The sequence below is a fragment of the Sciurus vulgaris genome (genome assembly GCF_902686455.1).
Source record: "Sciurus vulgaris genome assembly, chromosome: 4".
In the NCBI taxonomy this organism is placed as follows: domain Eukaryota; kingdom Metazoa; phylum Chordata; class Mammalia; order Rodentia; family Sciuridae; genus Sciurus; species Sciurus vulgaris.
Window position 1 is genome coordinate 157,948,526 of NC_136464.1, and position 21,598 is coordinate 157,970,123.

Consider the following 21,598-nt stretch of genomic DNA (forward strand, 5'->3'; position numbering starts at 1 on the left):
TTGAAAAAGTTACATTTTAGCCAGAAAACTTCCAGTAAAACTAGAACTAAAGGAGGTGTGGCTGTTAAAGAAACTGTAGTCACTAAAGAAATGCTTAATACTTTACCCACAAACAATAAGAAATCCCAGGCACTGGTAAGACCAAACCCATTTCAGGCTGAAGGATGTAAAAGTAAAAATTCTTTTAAAACGAGACCATGGGATACCCTGCTTATATGGAATAGCCTAGAAAGCTGTTTTGCTCAGCCACCCAGGTACTCAGAGGCTGCTGCTCTCATGGTCCCAGGAAGGCCTGGCTACTGCTCAAGATGGTGACAGACCCTGGCATCAATCACATGGTGCTGGTTCTGCAGGGGTACAGGATACTGGAATTAGGGGTCATGGAGGTTTTCACCAAGAATTCAAAAGAAGACCTGGGAAGTCTGGCAAAGTGTGGCCGAGTCAGAATCCCTGCAGGCAGCCCCTGAGCAGGTGACGCATGAAGATGTGAGAAGGATGCTGAAGTGGCAGTGAAGACTCCCAAGAATAAGAGATACCAGTACCATGGAACATCTACTGAGGAAAGTTGCAGGAATTGAGCAGAGAAACCAAGAGAGAGGCCATGCAGGCTGCAATCAGTAGGGTCATAGGGTAGAGCTACACAAGCCCTTTGGAGAGAACATTGCAATGGCATGTGTCCCAGATGCTAGACATAGAGGTATAGGACTTGTTTGCCCAGCTGGATTTCAGTCTTGCTTTAGTCTATACTGCTACTTCTCCCTTGTAAGAAGAAAATGTTCACTCTGTGCCATTATACATTGGATGTACGTAACTTGCTTTTGATTTTTACAGGGCTCACACTGAGAATTGGCCTTGAGTATCATAGAAGACTTTGGACTTGGACTTTTGGGTAAGGCTGAAACCATTAAGACAATGGGGACTCTTGAAAATGGATAAATACATTTTGCATTTTGAGAAGGGTACATGTGCAGAGTGATGAGTTGGATCAGGGTCTTAAACTACCTCAGAGCTGTGGCTGCACTTTACTCTGGGAACTTTCTGTGCAAAAGTGCAAGACAAGATTGCCCAGGAGTTATGGTAAAGCCCTGCCTGAGGAGTTCTGTGCAAAAGTACAGAATAACAGTCTTGACATTGAGCTCAGATACCAGCTGCCAGGGATACAGAATTCTGAGCATAACAAGATAACCACAATATCTTGCAAGCATTGCAACCTCCAAGCCTGCCTGCTTTACAGAAACTCTGGACAATGGGCTTCCTGGGGTGCAGCAGGATGTTCCTAGCACTACCAACAGTGGAACAGCTACAAAAATGTTTCTAGGTCTGTAACTTTTTAGTGCACAAAGAACAACACCCCTATAGTTTTAACTTCCTGATTGTGAGACCCTATGAAATGAATGTACTGAGCTAGCTCTGGGTCACTGTTCATCCATCAGAGGCTGGTGTCCCACCTGGTCCAGCTTCATCTCTATAAGAGTTTGTGTGTCTTTCTTAATCCCCCATTGCCCCTCAATAGTTCCTAGGGTTCAGCCGTGCAAGTTGCAGAAGGTATGAATTTTGGGGAGCCAGGAGCAGAATGTTAGAGCTTAGATATGTGGAGTCTCACAAGAGTTTATGTGTGAGACAATACAAGAACAAACATACAGAGGTGAAACAATTAATTATGAAAATGATAACCTAATCAGTGATTATTTCACTGACAGAGATGAACTGGGTGGTTAACTGTAAGGATGTGACTGTAGGAGGTAGGTCACTACAGACATGTCTTTGAGGTTTCTATTCTGTCCCTGGTGAGAACACTCTGATTCATGATTGCCATGTCCTAAACTACTTTACTCCTCCACATCTTTCCACCATGATGATCTGCCTCATCTCAGATCCAGAGCTACAGAGTTGGCTGGAGATGGACTGAGAACTCTAAAACCGTGAGTGAAATACTTTTCCTACTCTATTCTTGTCAGGTCTTTGGTTACATGATGAAAAAGCTGACTAAAACACTTAAAGATACTAAAAGAAGGAATAAAATTTGTCCTACAGACAATATCATTATAAAAAGGCAATAAAAAATATTGCATTTCTATATACTAGCATGAAAAAACTAAAAATATTTGGAAATTACTCTCTAAGTATCAAAAGGCAAAATCTTTAGGAATAAATATACAAAATCGCTAGAGCAAATTAAAATGTTACATTATATATATGGTGATAATTTAATGTTAATTATGTATCACATTAATGTATGCATAATCATATTTTTAGTTTTTATTAGAGATCTTACATATATCTATACGTTTGGATTACATTACTTAAAAATGATCTAAGTTGAAAAATACACAGCCATACTAGCAGTCTATTATTGTGAAATAACCCCAAAAATTACCAGCTCAAAATATTTATTTTCTTAAGTTACTCAAAATGATTATTCCATTTTATTTTCAAGGGATGAGGTCATGCTATTGTCAAAAAATTTATGCTTTTCAAAGTTTAGCATTTAAAAATAAATTTAACTTTGCAAATGAGACAAAGTTGGATGTGTTTCCAACATATGACTTAAATAATACAGCTTTCTCCTCAGAAGATCTTGTTAAAAATCTTTGCATGCAGTAGGTCTAAGATGGTCTACTAATTTGCATTTGTAACATGCTGTACATGATGCTGAGGTTTCTGGCTTCTAGACAACTTCAAAACATTTATTATTTCCCAGTTTCTAAAGGTCAAGAATTCAGGAACAAGAGTGGGAGTGTAGCTCAGTGGTAAAGTGCTTGTCTAGCACATGTGAGGCTCAGGTTCAATCCCCAGCACTGAAAAGACAAAAAGAAGGGTCGGGGGATCCGGGAGCAGCTTAGCTGTTGAGTGTGGCTGAAAGTCTCTCATGATGTTGCAGTCAAACTGTAACTAGGTCTGTGGGTCACCTGCAGAAAGATCTACTGCCAAGTTCACTCAAGGCCACTGGCAAAAGGCCTTAGTTCTCTGCTATGTGGATGGTGAGACAATATTTAATGGGTCTCTTCAATTTCTCCCTATTGCTTCTCAATGAGATACTTGGAATCTAAAAGGACACTACAAGTTCACAGGGTAGACTCTGCTACTCAACTATACCCAGCCAAAAGATACCACACCTTGCTCCACACACAAATTAATCACACTCAAACTTCGGTTATGCTTTAATACAAGAAAGAGACAAAAACCCAAACTAACAACCAAGCCCCAAGTAGGAAAGGCAAGGGGCAGGCCCCTCAGGTCACTCGTGGACATTCATTCCTGGAGTGAAAGAGAAATCCACTCCAAAAGGTGCATAAAACCCAACACAAGAAGACAAGAAACGTGGGGGAAAAAAAAAAAAAAAAGGCTAACACAATTATCTCCTAATGTTCATAATTCATAAGCAACTGACCCAAGATACTACAGTAGATGAAGTATCAGATAAAGAATTCAAAAAATGAATATAAAAATGATCAATGAATTCCAAGACAAAAAAAAAAAATGAATGAATTAAGGAAATCAGTATAGGTTATGAATGAGAAACTCAATAAGGATATACAGATATTGAAAAAGAACAAACAAAAATCTTGGAAATCAAAGACAACAATAAACCAAACTGTTCAATTACATCTCTCAAATAGAGCAGACTGTGCAAAAATGGAACAGAAAGTAGTCAACTTAAATATTGAGATAGTATTTTTTAAAAACTAACCATAACCAAAATAAACAAAAAACTCTGGAACAACATTAAAAAAAAAACAAGTTTAAAAATCACTGGAACTGAAGAGGGTTGGGAGATGTAGGCCAATGGAATGGATAACCTCTTCAGGGAAATAATTGGAAAATTTTCCAAAACCAGAGAAATGGACTTCCAGATACAGAAGATATTCAGATTCCCAAAAAGACAAGAATGAAGAAGAATCTCTTCCTGATACGTTATAACTAAAATGTTTTACAAAAGGATAAAATTTTTTAAAACTCATTAAGAGAAAAACATCAGGTCATTTTTACAGGAAAGCCAACTAGAATTACTTCTGATTTCTGAGAAGAAACTCTAAAAGCCCAGAAGGCCTGGATATGTTAGAGGTAAGCCAATCAGAATTATTTTCAATTTCTAAACACAAACTCTAAATTTAGAACGATGTATTCCAAATTAAAGAAAATAACTGTCAACCAAGATTACTATGCCCAGCAAAGCTACTATTCAGAATTAAAGAAGACATAAAAACTTTTGAAGACAAGCAGAAATCTAAAAGAACTAATGACTACTAGGCCAGTACTACAGAAAATACTTAAAAAAAAAAAAAAAACCACACACCAAAGAATCAATAACATACCTGAGCATTTACAAATAAAAAAATCTCAGTTGTAGAGTATATAAGCAAATGAGAAATAGAACCAAATTAAATACTAGAAACAAATCAAAATGGCAGGAATTAATAAATATCTCTCTATAACAACATTAAATGCAAATGATCTCAACTTTCAAATTAAAATAAGCTGTCAGAATGGATTAAAAAACAAGACCCAACTATCTTGCTGTTTGCAAGAGACTCACCTTAAAGGCCAAGACAGTAAACAGACTGAAATCAAAAAGATGGAAATTGACACATGCAAATGGAGGCTCAAAACAAGCAGAATTAGCTACTCTTATATCCAACAAAGCAAACCTAAAGCCAAAATCAATCAGAAGAGACAAAGAAGTCACTTCACACTGGTAAAGGGAGTAACACAAGAAGAAGACATAACAATAGTAAATATTTATGCCCCAAACACTGGTATATCTAATTACATAAAACAGATGCTATTCAAATCAAAGGTTCAGATAGACCCCAGTACAATAATATCAGGTGATGTGAACATACCTCTCGCACCATTAGAATGGTCATCCAAACAAACTCAGAAGCTTAAAACCTAAAATTATTACAAAGGAAAAAGACTTAACAGACTTCTACCAAAATATTTCACCCAAACATAGATGAATACACTTTACTCTTAGCAGCTCACAGAACCTCTTCAAAACAGCCCATATTTTAGGCCCAAAGCAACTTTTAGCAAATACAAAAAAAGGAAAAAAGTCTGTATAATTCCTTGCATCTTGCATCTTATCAGATCATAATGAAATTAAATTAGAAATCAACACCAAAAAAAAAAAAAAGCTACAGAATTAAACACATGAAGACTGAACAATACACCTTTGAATGATCAATGGATGATAGAAGAAAATGCAAAAAGTTTAAAAATTCCTAGAATCAAATGAGAATAATGATATCAACATACCAGAACCCTTGGGACACTGTGAAGGCTGTTCTAAGAGGAAAGTTTATAGCTATGAGTGTCTATATAAGAAAATCAGAAACAAGTAAACTACCTAATGATGCATCTCAAAACCTTGAAAAAGAACAAACCAATTCCAAAACCCGTAGAAGGAAGGAAATATTAAGATCAGAGCTAAAATCAATGAAAACTGAGGGGAAAAAAGGATAAATGAAACAACCAATTGGTTCTTTAAAAAGATAAACAAGATTAGTAAGCCCTTACCCAAACTAACCAAAAGAAAATGAAGAACCAAATTAACAAATTAGTGGTGAAAAAGGAGAAATCACCACAGATATCCAAGAAATCCAGAGGATCATTAGGAACGATATTGAAAAACTATACTCCAATAAACTGGAAAGCATAGAATAAACGTATACACTTCTAGACAGATGACCTGGCAAAACTGAATAAAGAAAACATAGAAAACCTTGTTTAAACAGAACAATAACTAGCAGAGATGCAAGCATTAATAAAAACCCTTCCTACAAAGAAAAGCCCATGACAAGATGGGAGTCTCAGCTGAATTCTACCCAATCTTTTAAAAAGATCTAATGCCAATACTCCTCAAATTATTTTGGGTAATAGAAAGGAATGGAACCCTTACAAGTTCATTCTATGAAGCCTTAACTTCACCCTCATACCAAAACCTAACACAGATTCACTGGGGAAAGAAAACTATAGACCAATAATATCCCTGATGAACTTAGATGTAAGATCCTTAATGAAACATGAGCAAATCATATTCAACATATTAAGATGATTATACATCATGATCAAGTTGGTTTTATCCCAGGGATGCACAGATGGTTTCATATATAAAAATCAATAAATTCATTTAAGGACAAAAATCATTTTGTCATCTCAATAGATGCAAAGAAAGCCTTTAATTTTCAAGCACCCATTCATGATAAAAACACTCAAAAAACTAGGCACAGAAAGAACCTACCTCATCACTATAAAGATGATATATGACAAACCCAAAGCCAACATCATATGAATAGGGAAAATTGAAAGGATTTCCTTTAAAATGTGGAACAAGACAAGTATGTCCACTCTCTCCAGTACTACTCAATATAGTACTAGAAATCTCAGATCAAGCAAATAGGTAAGAGAAAAAAATCAGATTAAAAAAAAAAAAGGAGGGGTTGGGTTTGTGGCTCAGCAGTACAGTGCTTGCCTAGCATGTGTCAGGCACTGGTTCAATCCTCAGCACTGCATAAAAATAAAATAAATGTATGGTACCCATCTACAAGTAAAAAATATTAAAAAAACAGGAAAAGAAGAAGCCAAAATTATCACTGCAGATTATCTAATGCTATACTTAGAAGATGCAAAAAGCTCTACCGAAAGACTGCTATGGCTAATAAATTCAGCAAAGTATATGGTACAAAATCAACACACAAATATTGATAGTTTTCCCATATGCCGAGAAAGAAAAAAGAAAAACAATCCCATTCACATGACCCTCCCAAAAAAAAAAAAAAAAAAAAAAAAAAAAAACACCCTAGGAGTAAATCTAACCAAGGAGGTGATGGCTGGGCATGGTGGCACACACCTATTAATACAAGCAGCTCGGGAAGCTGAGCCTGGAGGATCACAATGTCAAAGTCAGCCTTAGCAAAAGCAAGGCACTAAGCAATTCAGGGAGACCTGTCTTTAAAATACTCGCCCAGCACAAAATAGGGTTAGGGATGTGGCTCAGTAGCCAACTGCCCCTGAGTTCAATCTCCAGTACACTAAAAAAGAAAAACAAAAACAAAAACAAAGAAAAAAAAAAAAAAAGGAAAGAAAAAAAAAACTCAGAAGATGAAAAGATTTCCCCCCAGGTTCATGGATAGGAAGAATTAATATTGTTAAAATGGACACACTTTCAAAAAGTAAAAAATAACAATCCCCATCAAAATACAAATGACATTCATACAACTAGAAAAAAGCAGTACTAAAATTCAATAAAATAAAAGACTCAGAATAACCAGAGCAATTCTCACCCCCAAAAAAGCAATGCTGGAGACATCACAATACCTGAATTCAAATTCTACTAGAGATATAATAACAAAAACAAAATGGCAAAATGGTACTGGCATTAACACAGACACACAGAACAATGGTACAGAACAGAAGACACACAGACAAACCCACAAAGACAGTCATCTGACCCTTGACAATGGTGCCAAAAAACAAAGGGGAGAAAAGACAGTCTTTTTAACAAAGGTGCTGTGTAAACTGGTTATCTGTATGTAGAAAGAATAAGACAAGATCCTTATTTCTCATTCTCCATAAAAGTCAATTCAAAATGGATCAAAGACCTAGGGTATTAGACCAGAAACTCCAACTCCTAGAAGAAAACTTAAACACTCCCAACATACTGCCACAGGCAAAGACTTTCTCAATAGGATTCCTAAAGCTCAGGAAATAATACTAAGAGTAATGAGTGGGATGGCATCAAATTAAAAGGCTTCTGCACAGAAAAGGAAACAAGAATGTGAAGAGAACCCACAGAATAGGAGAAAAATCTTTGCTAGCTACTCTTCTGACAGAGAATTCATATCCAGAATAGAGAACTCAAAAAAACACCAAAAAAAAAAAAAAAAAAAAAAAAAAAAAACCAAATGACCCAATTAACAATGGGCAAATGAACTAATCTGATACTTCGCAGAAGAAACACAAATGGCCAACAAATGTATGAAAAATGTTCAACATTGTTAACTATTAGGGAGATGCAAATCAAAACTACACTGAGATTTCATCTCCAGTCAGAATGGTAGCCATCAAGAATACAAACAATAATAAATGCTGAAGAGGATGTGGAGAAAAAGGAACACTTTTACACTGTTGGTGGGATTGTAAATGAGTAAAACCACTATGGAAATTAGTATGAAGGTTCCTCAAAAAACTAGGAATGGAACCACCATATGACCTTATCATACCACTCCTCAGTATTTATCATAAAGAATTAAAGTCAGGGACTGGGGTTGTTGCTCAGTGGTAGAGCACTCGCCTAGCACATGTGAGGCACCAGGTTCAATCAGTAGCACCACATAAAAAATAAATAAAATAAAGGTATTGTCCATCTACAACCACAAACTTGTTTAAATTAAAGTCATCATACTACAGCGATACATGCATAACCATCCATGTTTATAGCAGCACAATTCGTAAGAGCCAAACTATTGAACCATGCTACATGCCCAACAATGGATGAATGTATTTTTTAAATGTGGCATATACACACAGTGGAGTTTTGTTCAACCATAAGAATAAAATTATGTCATCTGTACAAAAATGGATGAAACTTGAACACACTATGTTAAGTGAAACAGGCCAAACTCAGAAAGTCAAGGACTATTATGTTTCTCTAATATGTGGAAGCTAGAGACAAAAAAGAAAGATGGGGTGGAACTAAAAGGAAATCTGTGCAGTGGACAGGAACTACAGGAAGGAAGGGAAAGGGAAAATACCAGAGAATTGTATCAGTCAAATTATATTGTTATATTGTGTACAAGTATGAATATGTAACAAATTCCACCATTATGTACTAATACACCCATAAAAAAAATACAGAAAAAGATTTTCAAGTTCCCTATGTTCGAATTTTCTCATGTAACACATTGCACTGCATGTACAACTGTCATCTGGCCCACTTCACATTACCCAGTATGAACAAGAGCTCAAGGTACGGCAGAAAACTACTTATAATTATAGCTACCTCCACTATGACAATAAACTATCCTTCAACTCTAATCCAAGAGTCATGTATCTTCGATCAACACCTATATAACTATAGTACGATGACTTGTTAGCTTGCAATCATGTAAAACTTCAGACCTTTTCTTAGCACCATGGTGTATGCCTATAATCCCAGCAACATGGAAGGCTGAGGCAGGAGGATTGCAAGTTTGAGGGCAGCCTCAGCAACTTAAAGAGACCCTTACCAATGTAGCATGACCCTGTCTCAAAAACTAAAAAGGATTCAGAATTTGGCTCAATGGAAAAGTACCCCTAGTTCAATCTCCCAATATCACTAAACACACACACACACACACAAACACACACACACAGAACTTAATAGTAACTACTCCAGAAGGTGGCAACTTGGTTTCCTCAAAATGAATGAGGAAACCAACCTGATACAATGTGGAAGGTGACCATAAAAGGGTGCAAACACAGGAAGAAGGGATCACTGAGGACCATGTTAGAGGCTAAAGACCAAATTAAATATTGTTAAGAGGTCAGCTCCCCATGTATCTATAGATGAACACAATCCCAATCAAAACTCCCCAAATTCTTTTTTAGAGAAACTGACAAACCAGCCAGCATTGTGGCACACACCTGTAAGCCCAGTGACTCAGAAGGTTGACATAGGAGGATCACAAGTTCAAGGCCAACCTCAGCAATTTAGCAAGACCCTGTCCCAAAATTAAAAATAAAAAGGGCTAGAGATACGGTTCAGTGGTTAATCACCCCTGGGTTAAATCTTCAGTACCTTAAAAAATAATAATAACTAACTAACTAACAAACAGATGTAAACACAAGGAAACTAGACTGGCCAAACAATGTTAGAGGAGTCACATTATCTGATTTTTAAAATTCACAATGTTATAGTCATCGAGATAGTATTAAATATCTGCATAGGAAAAACAAATCAATGACACAGAATCCTGACATAAATCCACATACGTAAGGTTTAAATGATACTGAACAAAGGCACAAAAGTAATTCATTATAGGAAAGAAAAAAGTTTGAGCTGTCCCCCACCCCCCAAACAACAGTACTGGAATTGGATAAACACTTTTAAAAATGAATTTCAACCCCTATACTCACACCATGCACAAAATTCATGATGAATCTTAGCCCTAATACATAAAAGCTAAGACCTGCTATAGTTTGGATTTTAATGTTGCCCAAAGGCATATGTATTAAAAGTTTGATCCTAAGGTGGTGCAACGTGGAGGCGGTAGAACCTTTCAGGGGTAGGGCCCACTGGGATATCTTCATGTCACTGAGCAATAGTGGGAACCCTGCCACTCCCTCCCTCCTTTTCTCCCTCAGTCTCTCATTACACACATGCAATAAAGTTCTGTGGTTTTGCTCTACCACATGCTCCCTGCCATTACCATCCAGCACTCGAATCAGAGGTTTAAAAGCAGTAGGTGCACCTGATGATGAAATGGAAACTCCAAAACTATAAGACAAAATAAAACTTCTTATTTGAGAGTAGATTATCTCAGGTATGTAATATAGTAAAAGAAAGCAGACAAATGCAACTATAAATCTTCTTTAAAAAAAATTAAAAAGCACATAATATTCTTGTGACTTTTAAAGACTTATTCAAACTCAGAAAACACAATCTGTAAAAGAAAATTTTAGATTTCATCAAAATTAAAAGCTTTGGCTTATCAAAATATAGTTAACGGTAGGGAAGACAAGCTACAAACAGAAATCTTCCTCAATGTAAAGAGTTGGCAAAAAAAAAAAAAAATATTATATTCAGAATATAATAAGAATTTCTACAGGGATGGGGGATGGGAGTAGGAAAGAGTAAAATGAATTAGATATGACTTTCCCATGCTCATTTTTTAGTACGTGACCAGTGTAACTCCATACCATGTACAACCACAAGAATGGGATCCTAATTACAGAAAGTTATACTCCATGTATATATAATATGTCAAAATATACTCTACTGTCATATATACCTAAATATCGAAAAATAACAAATAAAAAAGGAAAAAAAGAATTCCTACAAATCAAAAATTAAAAATAACCATTTTTTAAGGAGCAGAAAACCTCAAGAGTCATTACAGACACAGACACACACACACACACACACACAATATCAAGGAAATCCAAAATAAAACCACAAAGAGACACCACATAACATATAGAATAGCCAAAATTACAATTGCTTAGGTAATAGTGATTACATGGGTAATTCTGATTACTCAGGTGTTGGCAAGGATGTATTACAATTAGGACTCTCATAAAATCAGTCAGGAGTATAAAATGGAAAGCCACTTTGAAAACCTAGTTTCTTATAAACATACAAGCAATTCCATTCTATAAAGCAGCAATTCCATTTCAAAGTATTTATCCAAGAGAAATGAAAACAAATGTTTGCAAAAAAGACATGTAGAGGACTTATTCCTAATAGTCAAAAACTGGATTCACCCCAAATGACCATAACAAACGATAAACTGTGGTATATTCATCCAGCGAAATACTACTCAACAATAAAACAACTACTGATCCATCCAACCACAGGAATGAATCCAAACTATATATTAAAAAAGAAACCAGATACAAAAGAACACACACTATGAAGTCAGAACAAAGCTAATCTGCTTTTAGAGTGCTTGAGGGCAAGAAGAAATGAATGGAAAAGTAAACAAGAGAACTTCCTGGATAATGAAAATGCTATACATCTTTTTTGGTATATCAGTTACCCTGGTATAATGTCACAACTCATCGAAGTGAACCCCTAAGATTTGCACATTACATTTCAATAAAAAGCCAAGTATTTTTAAGGATTTCTGAGCTCAATATTATATTAATTTACCTTTGAGTAGTGACATATATATTAACTTGCTCTACATATATATTTGTGTATATTCAGTAAATACTTATCACCTACTATGTGCTAAACACTTCACTAGGTTCCAAAAAAAAAGTCCATGCTCTCAAGAAGCTATCAATCTCAGGCAAGGAAACACATGTGCTTAAACAAATAATAAAAAGAGACAATGTGGGAGTTTCCGTGTCAGGTATACACAGGATCTTGTGAAGTAAAAGATGCAATGTATACTGCCTAAAATAAGAGTCAGGTACCAGAAAAACCTATTAATTGCTGAATAGGAGGTGTAAAGCAGAACTTTGGATATGTGCACAAGGAGAAAAGGGGTACTTAAAATACCACATGGAAAGACACAGAGACAAAGGATCTAACATAGGGGAGTTAGGAGCAATTCAACATTTGGGAGCATCAGAGAACCTACAAAGAAATGAAACGCTAGCAAGGCACCATGCTCATGCTAAGGTATTTAAATTAAAAAGCCACTGAAGAGTTTTAAGCAAGCAATAAGACATTCAAGTTTGTGATGAGAAATACCCTTTAAAGAGAAGGAGGGGGAGGAGGGAGGGAGGGAGAGAGAGAGAAAAAAAAAACACACACACAGGCAAGCCTGTAAGGGAGTGAAATTGCAAAGAGACTAGTAAGAAGAGAACCCCAGGAGAGCAAGCAAGTGACCTTTCACTTTGAATAAACTAACCAAAGGCACAAGGATGAGGAGAAACTCAAGAATCTCAAAATAAGGGGGAAAAAAAATGGGAAATGATTAAGAACAGTTTTCAGAAAAATAAAAATGGCTCAAATATATGAAATAATGCTCAACTTCACTCATAAGAAAAATGTAAATTAAAACTACATTGAGATACCATTTTTCTCACCTATCATATTGGCAAAACCCCCAAAAAGTCTGATTATATACTGTTAGCACGGTTATGGGAAAATATGTATTCTCACATATACATTTGTGTTACAACCTCTATGAAGCACAACTTGAACAATGTCTATCAAAATTATATCTGCTACATTCTGTTCCAGCAATTCCACTTCTAGGAACTTATCCTAGACACACCTGCCTATGTACAAAATGATATCCATATAAGATTACTCACTGCAGTAATTTTATAATAGTAAAAAGTGGGAAACTATCAATAAACTAATGCAGTAGTCTGGATTGAGATGGGAAAGATTATAAGAAACTTTTTTTTTTTTTTTTTTTTTTTTTTTACTTTTGAAGTATGTATTTGCAAATAGTCCTGTTTTTGTTTTTTTGGTACTGGGAATTGAACCCAGGGGCACTTTACCACTGACCTACATCCCCCGACCTTTTTATCTGAGATACAGGGTCTTGCAAAGGTGCTTATGGTCTCACTAAATGGAGGTGTAAAGCAGGCCTTTGAACATGTGCACAAGAAGAAAAGGGGTACTTAAAAACACAGAAATACCACATGGAAATACGAGTTCTCAACTTGCAGTGCTCCTACTTCAGCCTCCTGAGTCATTGGGAATACAGACATACGCCACCTCAAAGCTGCAAATAGTTGTTTTGTTGTTGTTGTTGTTTTAACTTTAAAAATATAGTATCAGAATCAACAAAATTTGGTAACTTGTTTGATAAGCAGTAGAGAAGATGGTAGGATCAAGATGACTCTTAAGGTTTCTGACATGATAAATCTAGTCATCCCTTACAGCTTACAAAAAGAAAGAATAAAAGAAAAATGAAAAAAAATCTGTCAGTAACCAAAGCAAAAGTTGGAAAAATAATAAAAGAGTAGTACAGAAGGCAGTTCAGTTTTGGACATGTTGTACTAGAGATGCTATGTCAAAGAGTTCAGTAGGAAAAAATTTAGAGATGGTCAAAAAATGGAGTTCTTAGCAGAAATAGAGAAAAAAGGAAAACATGTATAAGAACCTAATTTGTCTAGGAATTACTTATTCTATAAACCAATTAACTGGAATGAACCAAAACCTAGAGAATAAATAAAAGATCATTAACTCAAAGTGACAGAATAAGATCATGTATCTATAGCCTCTTCTTACAGACATCAGGTTCTCACTAAGAGTTTATTTAATTCTTTTTTATTCATTTCTTTCCAGGTTCATAACATACCAGAAATAAAAAAAAAAGACTGTGGGTATAGCTACAAGAGATCATCATCTGGCAACAGTATAAGGAAACAAAAATTTAAGACCATAACACTGTCTTCAAAGTACTCTCCATTGGAGCCGAAAGTCCCATTTTTCCAACATCTAAGATTTGATGAAAAGGTTCCTCCTTCAAGTTTTTCATGGTTCTATACTCAGAGTAACACGATTAATTTTTTGACCAATTACTAATTTCAATATTTTGTTTACGTGTTCCTGAAAGCACTAACAGTATTCTGCTGTGTTTTATAATTTTTACACCAGCTCTTTCTTCCTATTAAACATACAACTCTTGACTGAAACTCATCTTTATATTTCTAGCCAGCACTGAGCATAATTTCCTTGCACAGTATAACATGCAAACATCCATTCAACAATTATCCCATATTTTCCTTCTTTAAAGTAATGTAAATGAACTTTGCCACAAATCAAGTCTACCTGCAAAAGTTATAATCATTTTTTACCACACACTTAAATTTTGGCACCAAGTTAAACTATGCATTTGTCCTGGCTTATCACAAAAACCAGTGAGATAAGGAGTGATGGGAAGTAACAATTAATGGCTTTAAGGGGGTTTTTTTTGTATTGTTTTGTTTTCTTTTTTTAAACAGGAAAAAATACAGTTCCAAAATCAAACTGTGATGATAGTCGCACAAACCTGCAAGTATCCTGGAAAACAATGAATTATACACTTTCAATAAGGAGACTGTATGGTATGTGAATTATATCTCAGTAAAGTTGTTTTTCAAAACGAGATACAGCTATTATCCTCAATTCACAGATTAAGAAATTGAGACTTGGAAAGATTAGGCAATTTGTCCAAGGTAATGATGGAGACAAGATAAAAACCCAAGTGGTCTTAACTTTTAAGTCCATATGCTAAACCATTATGCCCTCCTGTCTTGCTTAGAAAGGGACCTCACTCATCAAGTAGCATTTTCAAATGCTTAAATATGTTCAGGTCTTAAATGTTTGTCTTCTTCCAAATTCCAACTAAGACTATAAAGACATAACCTACTTATGTTATGTCATAAGCGTAAGTGAGAAGAAGGAAAGTCAATAGCTAAAAAGAAAGGAGGCAAACTGCTCAAAATCTATAGCACAAGACTACATTAAACATCACTATTTCTTGATCTTTATGATCAAAATAGATGTACATACCTAATTCAGCTGAGCTGCAGATAAATGCAGCTTCCTGAACAAGCTCTGCCAAGACAAAGGTTTCTCAACCTTGACACAATGGACATTTTTTGGTCAGGTAACTTTTTGTTGTTGTTGTGGAGGGCTGCTCTATAGGGTAGAATGTTTAGCAACTTCCATGCTTGACTTCTACCCACTAGATGCCAATAGCAAATCACTCCCCTCTATTTGTGACAACTAAAATGTCAAAATGCCAAACTGTGAACACTGGAGGTAGGAGAAGCAACATCACTCCAGTTTGAGAATCAAGGGCCTAAACTGGGATAAAGACAACAAAAGGGCCAGCCCACTGATAAACAGTGTATATAGTAATTGCAGACAAGGCTGGGAGTATACATCAATGGTAGTGTGTTTGCCTAACACTTGGGAGGTCTAGGTTCAATCCCCAGAACTTGGATACAGATAAGAGTTTTTTAAGTCAGTCACCTCCCAAGCCTACTTTAAAAAAAAAAAAAAAACAACTCAATCCATGAAAACAAAATAAAGCTGTGATGCGGAGAACACAACATACAGGGATTAAATAGAAACAAAGCTAATGTAGATACATTAACATCCCAAGTTTTCTGAACACTTCAGCATGTAAGGTCTCTAACACTCATGTAAAAATTTAGCCAAAGAAAGGCACTAGAGACTAAAAAATACAGCTAAAAGATTCTAGAAATAAAATGCTCCCTTTGACTGATCTGAAGGAATATCAGTTTCCCTTAAAAGAAAAACTAAGCCCTCAAAACTAGAGAAACTGAAATAACAAGGTCCAGTTGCCACCCTTGCCAATACAAGCTCAACAACAGTATAAATAAAAGATAAAATAGACCCTTAAAGCTGGGAGTGGGGAGGGATGGGACAGAACACCAAGACCCTATATAAAATTTTTTTGTTCTGACTCTCGAATCCTCCCTTTGTTGGTTCTGCCCCTCTTCTACCTATGTTAACACTAAAACAAGGGCTTTCAATACTCTTATGTTGCCCCTCAATTTTTCCGAGTCTAGCATAGTGGCTTCTCTAGTCACAGCATCAATCTCCTCAAGGTGCCACTGGTTCCAAAGCCTTATTCCTCTCCAAGTTCCACCTCTCAGGCCATCTCAGGTCTCAGGTAAGGACTAGCTCAGTGGGGGGGTAGGGGAGTGTCACCCGGGGTGTCAGCAGCAAGTAAATGAAATCACTAAAACTAAAATACTGTACTGCAAGTAACTGCCCCTTAATAAGCATATGAATAAATGTTTAGCCTCAGTCATAATCAAAGAAATTCAAACTCAAAACAAGATGGAGATTCACATATCCAACTGGCAAAAAAAATATAAAGTTAAATAAAATCCAGTGTTGGTGAACACGTAACAAACATTGTTGGTTAGTATAGATTGTTAAAAGCTAATACCACTCAATTACAGTACCTTTTATAACAAAATATTCTAGTCATTTTTAAATAATGTTGTTCTACATGTGCCTGTAGCATTAAGGAAAAGCAAATTGTAGTATAATGTATACTATGTAATGCTATATGTAATACTATTTGTATATTTTTAAAATAAACATTTTGGAATTTAACAGCAAGTTTTAGAAGGAAAAATAATTTTTATTTTACCATTTTAAGTTTTTTAACTATATGTGTAAAACTTGTAACTTAAACTCTACAACTTTTTAAGTACTCAAGTATTTCTCCCAACTTTAACCACCATTCTTTGCAACAACTCCCTCCCCGCACCAGTCGCATATCTAAAGGATGGCTGAAACTGCCTGGGAGAATTTGAGTTAGTAAGGGATGTAGCTTGGAATATAGGTTTTTCCTTAAAAATCTTTGCTTTACGTCCCTAAAATCACTTCTGCAATTAAAGAAGAGAAAAAAAAAAAAAAAAATCCCTAAACAACTGCCTAAGGAACCACAGCCTCTTACAAGTCTAACTATTCTGAGATAATAGTCCTGGTTATAATATCTCTTCCTCCTTATTATCATTTGTATATCTAGTCTTAGCTAATTTCAGTCTCCCACATAAAAAACAGCAACCTCAACTATCACTGAGGAAAAGAGGAGAAAAAGACTGCTCCTTTCAGAACTAATTAACAGCAGAGATCCTACTTCTCTGGTCTGCTCAGCTCCCATCACTTTGATATGGGCTGCCAACCACTACTCTACACTTCAATGTGTCAGGGTGTCTTGGTCCTGTTTATTGTATTGGAGTTGTTTGTGGAAGGAGGCTCAATATTTGTTCATTTTCACTGAATTAGTTCACAACATTCTCTGTCAAAGAAGAGAGAGGCAAAGCAGAGGAGTATTTCTAGGCCCAAAAGATGCTTCAAAATAGCTTCCTACTTTAATCAGTCTTTCCTCCATACTCCTTAGCTGACTTTTAAGGTTTACACAGCTAAACCAAGAATGACTATTAACAGCTGTTAATGTCTGACCAATGGAATATGGTATTATAGATATTTTTAAATATTTCAGATTAATGACTTTAATTTTTAGACTAAACTTTATCTGAGTTTTATCATCATGATTTTTTCAATATGCATAATCACAATGACAGTACAACAAACACAGCAAACTTACTCAATTCTGAACTAATTAGTGAGAAAGGTTTATAAAACCTTTTTCAAGTATTGGAGAAAATAGAAAAAAAAAAAATCAGGTGGTTCACAATAAAATACTATAAGGAAAGAGTTTACTCTACAAGGAGTCAGAATTGCAAACCAGGCCTGGGGCTGTAGCTCAGTGGCAGAGCCCTTGCCTAGCATGTGTGAGGCCCTGGGTTTGATACTTGGCACCACATGATAATAAACAAATAATATAAAGGCATGCTGTCCATCTACAACTACAAAAAAAATTTTTTTTTTAAAAATGCAAACCAACTGGCAGATTTTTTTTCCCCCCAAACTGGCAGATTCTTAAGTCTAAAAAATAAATACATTCTCAGAAAAAAACTACTAGTTTTATTTTTAAACTAAGTATTTTGGAATTTTTAACATTCCCATGAGGGAATACGCAAACCAAGTAAAATGCCTATTGTAAATTGAAAGGACAAATGACCTATGTAGCAAACTGAATTTAAAAATCATATTCAACCTGGTCACAGTGGTACACACCTCTAATCCCAGCAACTCAGAGGGGGCTAAGGCAAGAGGATCCCAAGTTCAAGGCCAGCTTCAGCAAGTTAGCAAGGCCCTCTGAAACCTAACAAGACCTTGTCTCAAATTTTAAAAAAAGGGGTCTGGGGATGTGACTAAGTAGTTAAGTGCCCCTGAGTTCAATACCCAAAAATATATAAATAAAAGTCATATACACACAATATCTTATGACAAAATAAAGTTCAATACTAACTTCTCCAGACTATTCCGGCTTACAAGTTTCACAAAGAAAAATGTCAAGACAAGTAGTGTTACACAATGAAAGAGCCAGTAGCTCTAGGAGAGACTCGTCTAAAAGGTAATCTTGTAAAACAACCTAGAGTGTGAATTCTAGATAGAAATTATTAAAACCAGACACCAGAACAGATGGTTAACCTTGAAGTTTTACTTCTCGTTTAAATGAATGAAAAGAAAAGGTAAGAAGAGGATGAACAATAATGTGTTGCCTCACAATGATTTTAAATACTGCTAAGTCCTGAATGAAATACAGACCACTAAGAGATCTAAGGGCTGTCCCCAATTCACCCACATGAATACGACTGTATCCTTGGGTAAATCAATTAATTTATAATCTGAATCTACTTTCTCATCTATAAAATAAGACTGAAAATCATCATCTTTACATTTCCTAGTAGTTGTAATACTAACATTAATTTATTCTTTTCTAATATGTTATATACAGTATGTGCTATCCAAAGTCTATACCAAATAAGAGTGAGCTTCCTTATTAGTTCTAAGGGAACAGGATTTTTAAAAAGAACTAAGGGAGCCAAAAGACAGTTTAAATTTGCCAAAGGAAATAAGCAGAAAAAACACAGGCTCCCAAAATATTCCCTTCCTCATAAAGCGTCCCTGGAGCTGCTTCACCAGAGAAAAGACCTAATACAGGGTATCACTTTATTTCAGGCTTAACAAATTACTGATAAAGCTTAGTCCTCAAAACGTTACAATGTGTAACAATTTTAAGATAAAAATTAAAACAACATTTATCCAACAGCAGCTCAGTAGAACCTTGGTACAAATAACCTTAGTACAAATCAGCTCAATCACAAGGATCACAATCATTACATTATCTCCTCTAATTCTTAGGGAAAACTAGGACCAGGCCTCCTAACTAGAGAGAAATAAAGATGACAAGCAGAGTTAATAAAAGTCACTGTAAAAGCCAAGTTAATGCCAAGAGAATCAACTTCAACCAAAAAGAAAAAGTTCTTAAAAAAAAAAAAAGTCAAGCCCTATCTTTTCAATTAAAATACACTTCAAGTAAAACACAGCTAAGAGGAAAATTTTCAAACCACCAGAAAAAGTTCCTACTTTAGTAATTTAAAAATGCACGATGTGTATATGCAATTTTTACATATGTACAGATTTTACTTCAAAGAAATAATATTCTGACTTAGGATATGATCTTTTATGGTTCAGTTTTTGAAGAAAAATCTATCTTAACTTTCACCTACGAATTCACCACTATAAAAAAAAGTTTAATTAGGTTTTCTGTTTTCACCCTGAGATGCAAGACTAATTGTTCCACAAACTGACCTGCACACACAATACTCATTTCATTGTCCCTAAAAATGCTAACATCTGTGACATGTGGACTGCATAGAGAAGAGGTTCCTTTGAGGTCCCTGATTGTTCTTAACTTTTCTACTTGACGACTACCTGAATTAATATAGTAAACGTTCTCTCTTGGCACTTTTATCTAGATGTGTTAACTGAGAACAGTGATTACACTGCCATTCAGGACTTAAATGATTATGATTTATTTACAGCTCGCCTCCTCTATATAGAAACACACGTGAGTTTTCAAAGGTTATTAGGAAGACATACAGGATTCCCCAACTCCCTCAAGACCGCAGCTACCCTACAAAATTAAAGGCTGTATCCAAAGCTTCCCAAACTATTTAACACACAAGGGTAGGGTCACTGGGGACACAACTGCCCATCCATCACTTCAAACGACAAGTGTGAGAGAAGGGTTCTTGGAAAATAAGACTTCGCCCCAGCGTAGGGACGGTTAAGACGTGTGTGAAGTGGGTGGGTAAATGGTCTTTCAAACCCTCCCTGAGCTCACACCCTTCGCGGGAAGGAACGCTGTCGCGTGCAGTCCTGAAGATGAGGTGCCGCGTTTCGGGGTTCAGATGCATCCCCTCGAATTACAGCCGGGCTGCACAGAGCAAGTTTTAACGTACATACCAAACGCCCACAGCCGCAGCAAAACCGAGCCTCCTCTCCGGACCGAAAACTTTTAAAGTGTCAATGAAATAACGGTGCAGAAAGGTGAACTACCCACGATCACACACCACTTGCACTGCCGTTCGGTCCCAACGAAAAGCCAGAACCCGGTTGTCGCCTGGGAGGAGTCACTTCACGCCCGAGCTGCGCTCTTCCTCAACTAGGTCCTCGGGTTCCCCCAGCACCAACCAAGAGGCGCGGTTAGCGCGCTTTATCTCCCGCGACGGGCAAGTAACCGTGTAAAAATGTCACTCTCTCCACCCGCGTCCTCCACCCCGAGCCCAGGCCGGGCGGCGCGCGGGGACCCCAGGGGAGGCCCGCGCGCAGGCGGCACCGGCCCGCGCCCCCCAAGCGCCCCGCGCCCGGAATGGGGGGACCCGCCCGCGAGAGGATTCAACAGGAGCACCGCGCCGCCCGCCTGCCGCCCGGGAAACAGCCGCCCGCCGGGCGGGCGGGGGGAGGGGCGCCGCGGCGGCGGCGGGAGGGCGCGGGTGCCCGGCCGCCGGGACCCCCGGCCGCGCGCAAGGTCACCGCCCGCCGCGGGCGCCCGGGCCGGGACCTGGGCGGCAAGTTTAATTTACACGGGCTGCCGCAGAGCCCGCGGCGTGGAGGAGCGCGCCGGCCGCGGGGCCCTCCCCACCCCCACCGCGCAGCCGGCCCGCGCCCCGCGCCCCCAGCCCCGGGCCGCCGCCCCGCAGCCGGCCACTGCAGCCCCCGACGCCCGGAGACGAGCCTCGGCTGGCAGGCAGGCGGGCGGCGCTTCAGCCCCGACACACACACACACACACACACACACACACAGCCGCGGTGGTGGCCGCTGAAAAATGGAGCGCGGCCACCGGAGAGGAGAGACATTTGCTTTCCGTTAACTGAATTGTTTCCTACCTCCGGGTGTCCGACTCGCTACTCCTCTCACTCCGCTGCTCTCCGGGATCCGCCGCCGCCGCCGCATCCAATCGCCTCCTCCCCCCTCCCCTTCCGCAGCCAGCCCGGCCGTTCCTCCTCCTCTCCGCTTCAAAATGGCGCCAAGCGCTCCTC

At 37.5% G+C, this 21,598-nt stretch overlaps 1 protein-coding gene across 3 annotated transcripts in view; it reads right to left on the reverse strand.

The window, feature by feature from the left end:
* The window catches only part of PDS5B (PDS5 cohesin associated factor B), a 187,838-nt gene extending 166,240 nt beyond the window's left edge, over positions 1 to 21,598 (reverse strand). Inside the window, exon 1 of one of the 3 annotated variants that reach the window (XM_079137255.1) lies at positions 21,446 to 21,598. The gene's annotated coding sequence lies outside the window, so the exon portion shown is untranslated. Of the gene's footprint in view, positions 1 to 20,521; positions 20,841 to 21,445 lie in introns of those variants that run through there. The other 2 variants (XM_079137249.1, XM_079137253.1) reach the window with 2 other exon arrangements.